Consider the following 4,502-nt stretch of genomic DNA (forward strand, 5'->3'; position numbering starts at 1 on the left):
TATTGTTTCTATAGTTTTGCTATTATGAATAGTGTTATGATGAACTTAGAGCTGTGGATATCTTATGGAGATATTAATATCATTTCCTTTGGCTATATGCCCAGGAGTAGGATTACTGGGTCATATGATAGTTCTATTTTTATTATTTTAGGGAACGTCTATACAATTTTCCATAATGATGATTTAATTCCTACCATTAGTATACAAGATTTTCCTTTCCTTCGTGTGCTTAATACTTTTTTTTTTTTTTTGAAACAGGGTCTTCTAGTAGCCCCAGCTGGCCTGGAACTCACTATGTAGACCAGGTGACCTTGAGCTCACAGAGAATTAAAGGGGTGTGCCACCACATCTGACCCGTAATACTTTTTATCTTTGGTCTTTTTGATAGTAGCAATTCTAGCAGATGCAAGTTGGTGTTTGACAGTGTTGATTTTCCTTTTCCTGATCATCAACACTGTTGAGTGCGCTCCTCTTTACCTCTTGGCCATTTGTCTTCTTTGAGAAAATATCTGGTATCTATTGTTTTAGTAACCTTTCTGTTGCTGTGATTAAAAAACAAAAACAAAGCAACAACAACAAAAAAAACATGAGCAAGGCAACTTAACAGAAAGAAGAATTTATGGGACTTACTGTTCCAGATGAAGAAGAGTCCATCATGGTGGGGAGGCAACCAGAACACTCACATCTTCATGCAGGCACAGGAAGCAAAGAGAGCAAACTGGAAATGGGGCAAGGCTATAAACTCTCAAAGTGCACCCCCAATGACTCCAGCAAGGTGGCACCTCCAACAGCTCCAGAAACAGCACTAGCAACTGGGGACCAAGTATTCAAATACTTAGAGACTATGGGGGACATTTTTATTTGAACCACCACATATATTGAGGTCAGTGTGTGTATGTGTGTGTGGGGGGTGTGGGTGTGTGTGTGTGTGTGTGTGTGTGTGTGTTGATACAGAGACTTACTCTGTAACTCATACAGAAGAGCAATTCATGAAATCTTCCTATTTTCTTGAATTAAAGGCATAAGTCATCATACCCAGCTTCTTTGCCCATTTTTAATTAGTTTTTTAAATTAAGTTGCATGAGTATATATTTTGGATATCAGCCTCTTGTCGGGTACATGGCTGGTAAATACTTTCTTCTCTACTGTAGGTTACCTTTTCATTTTCCCAATTGTTTGCTTTGCTGTGCAGGAGCTTTTGAGTTTGATACAGTCTCATTTGTTTATTTTTGCTATTGGTGCCCATGCTTTTGATGTCATAGCTAAAAAGGAAATAAAGCCAATGGAAAGATGGCTAGTAACAAAGAGCACTTATTGCTCTTGCAGAGGACCCAGCATCCACAATCTGTAACTCCAGTTCCAGGGGATCTGATGCCCTTTTCTGGACTCTGAAGACACTTCACACAAGTGGTATACTTACATACACACAGGCAAAACACTCATAAAATAAAAATAAAGTTAAAAAAATTTTTTTTGGTTTGCCTCCAAGTTCTTGCCTTTTGTTCCCCCTGCCTTGGTTTCTTCAGTATCAGACTGTAACCTGTAAGCCAAATAAACCCTTTCCTCCCCTAAGTTGCTTTTGGTCAGTATTTTGTTTTGTTTTGTTTTGCTGGTCTTTTTGAGACAAGGTCTCCCTGTAGTCATTGCTGGCCTAGATTCACTATGGAGACCATGCTGGCCTTGAACTAACAGAGATCCACTGCCTCTGCCTCCCTAGTGCTAGGATTAAAGGTGTGTGCCACCATGGCTCTGGCCAGTGTTTTATCACAGCAGAGAAGTAAACTAAAACTCATAGTTTGTTATTGATATATAAAATCACAATCATTTTTCTATGTTGTGTATCTTGTATCTTTAATGAATGTATTTATTAGTTCTAGTGACTTTTGGGTAGTCTTTAGCGTTTTCTATATATGAAATATATATGTCTATATATGTCATTTGTAGAGTCCATATAATTTTTTTCCTTTCAAACTTGAATGATTTTTACTTGACTAATTGTCTTGGTACATTCTTTCCATACCTAACTTATTGAGAGGGTTTTTCAAGAGATATTTTATTTTTATTTTATGTATGTGAGTATTTTCCCTCATGTATGTATGTACACCACATGTGTGCCTGTTGCCTGCAGAGGCCAGAAGAGGATACTGAATCCCCTGAAACTGGAGTTAGAGATGGTTGTGAGCCACCAAGTGGGTGCTGGAAAGCAAATTTATGACCTCTTTAAGAGCAGCAGGTACTCTTAACCACTGAGCCATCTCTCCAGCCCCTATTGAAAGGGCTTTAAAAGTATAAAAGAGTATTGAACTTTTTTCAAATGATGTACTACATCCATTTAATTTATTGTATGTTTTTCATCCTTCATTCTGTTAATATGATATATTTGTTTATATTGAACTATCTTATACTGCATTTAAGAAATCTCACTTGGCCATATTCTAAGATCCCTTTAATATGTTATTGGATTTGGTTTGCTAGCATTTTGTTGAGATTTTTTTACATCTATGTTTGTTGGGGACATGGGCTTTTCTTTTTGAAGTATCTTTATCTGGCTGTAGTGCGACAGTAATGCTGGCCTTGTTCCCTCCTCTTCAATGTTTAAGAAACATTTAAGAAGAAATTGTGTTAATTGTTCTTCAAATGATTGGTAAGTTTGCTTGTGAAACCGTCTCATTCTGGGCTTTCCTCTGTTGAGAGATTTGGTTTGTTTATCTGTTTATTACTGCTGCAGTCTCCTTGTTCTTTAGGTTTCTGTTTAGATGTTTCTCTTTCTTCAGGATTCAGTCTTTGGAAGCTACATGTTTCTAGGAATTAGAATTATACTTTCAATCACAGCACTCAGGAGACTGAGGTTGGAGGATCACCAGTTTGTCAGCCTGAGATATTGGTGTGGATTCTTTGAGTGCAACTGAGCCTTTCTGGGCTCTTGATGAGCTCAACTGCAGAGCTAGGGTACCCACGACCACCATCACTGAAGCTGCCCTGAGCCAGTGGCTTCTGGGATCATTAATTCTCACCAAGAATAATAGGAAACATGGACAGGAATGAGCAAAGTGAAAGAAGTAGATTTATTAAGGAAAAGTGAGGAAAAACTCTAGAATGGAAGGGTTCTTTTCAATAGCAGGACACCATTGTACTGCCTAGTTTAGTGCCTTTTATGAGACTCATGGAGGAAAGTGGATGGAGACAGGTCATCTTTATTGAGACAGGTCATTCTTTGAATGCATCTCCAGAAGAGCCAGTGATTCCTGAGCACAACTGGAGAACTGCTCATGAGTTGCCTGTCCAACTGGAGGTCCAGTCATGCATCATGGTCACCTTTGTCCATTCTTACCCTCAACTCATTTTACTCATTTTGTAGGCTGTTGATCAAGTCTCTTCTTGTTTGGGGGGTAGGTAACTGACTTATATTTAATTTATCACAGGCCTTTGTCCTTTTTGCCTATGGAGAGCTAACTCCTGTCTCACTGTGTATAGAGACTGTGTCTTGAAAGTGTCTCTCTTTGAGAGAGAGAAAGAGAGAGAGAGAGAGAGAGAGAGAGAGGAGGAGGAGGAGGAAGGGGGAGGAGGAGGAAGGGGAGGGAAGGAAGGAAGGAAAGAAAGAAAGAAAGAAAGAAAGAAAGAAAGAAAGAAAGAAAGAGAGAGGAGGAGGAAGGGCCAGGTGTGGTGGCACATGCCTTTAATCCCAGCACTAGGGAGGCAAAGACAGGTGGATCGCTGTAGGATGGAGGCCAACCTGGTCTACGGTGTGAATTTCAGGCAAGCTGGGGCTACAGGGAGACCCTATCTGAAAAAAAGCAAAAAATAAAAAATAAAAAAAAGAAGAAAAGAAAGGGGGAGGGAGGGAAGGAAAGAAAGGAAGGAAGGGAAAGAAAAAGAAAAGAACACCTGGAACTGAACGCTCTTTAAATGTTGGGTTGGGTGACTCTTCCTGTATTGTGAGGATGTTATAGGAAAATACATAGTGTTAATAACATGACAGGTTAATGACATAGCAAACTTAACGTTGTAAAGCAAGAAGTTACTTTTTTTGACCACACTTAGCCTATAAGCGAATAAATATTTAGTATGGATGATAGGGTACCTAGCTATTGCTTTATGCCAAATAAATGCTGTTGACTTACAAAAACACAGATTCTTATAGGCTTTCCCTTTTCCATATTTGAAATGCACAGCCATCCATCTCTCGCCCCCATCTCTCTTGCTCACAGTTCCCAGTGTTCAGTATGGTGGCAGCTCCACCCCTTTTTCCCAATATGCTCCATCTAGCCTTCTCATCTGTCAGTGTGTCTCATCTCGCCCCTATGAGGAGCCTCCCAGACCGGCTGGGTGGTGCCAAGCTCTGTTCCAAAAATGGCGACCCCATTCACAGCTGTGCTCAAAAGTCCACACCCAAGCATAAGTCCGGTGGCTTCCCAACAGCCACAAAAAATGATAAGAGAGCAGTCTCCTGGTTTTCCTGGCTTATATCTCCATAGTGCCACCCCTTAATGGGCTTGAGTCCT

This window comes from Nannospalax galili, unplaced genomic scaffold, assembly GCF_000622305.1.
Source record: "Nannospalax galili isolate Female #2095 unplaced genomic scaffold, S.galili_v1.0 scaffold110, whole genome shotgun sequence".
Taxonomy (NCBI): Eukaryota; Metazoa; Chordata; class Mammalia; order Rodentia; family Spalacidae; genus Nannospalax; species Nannospalax galili.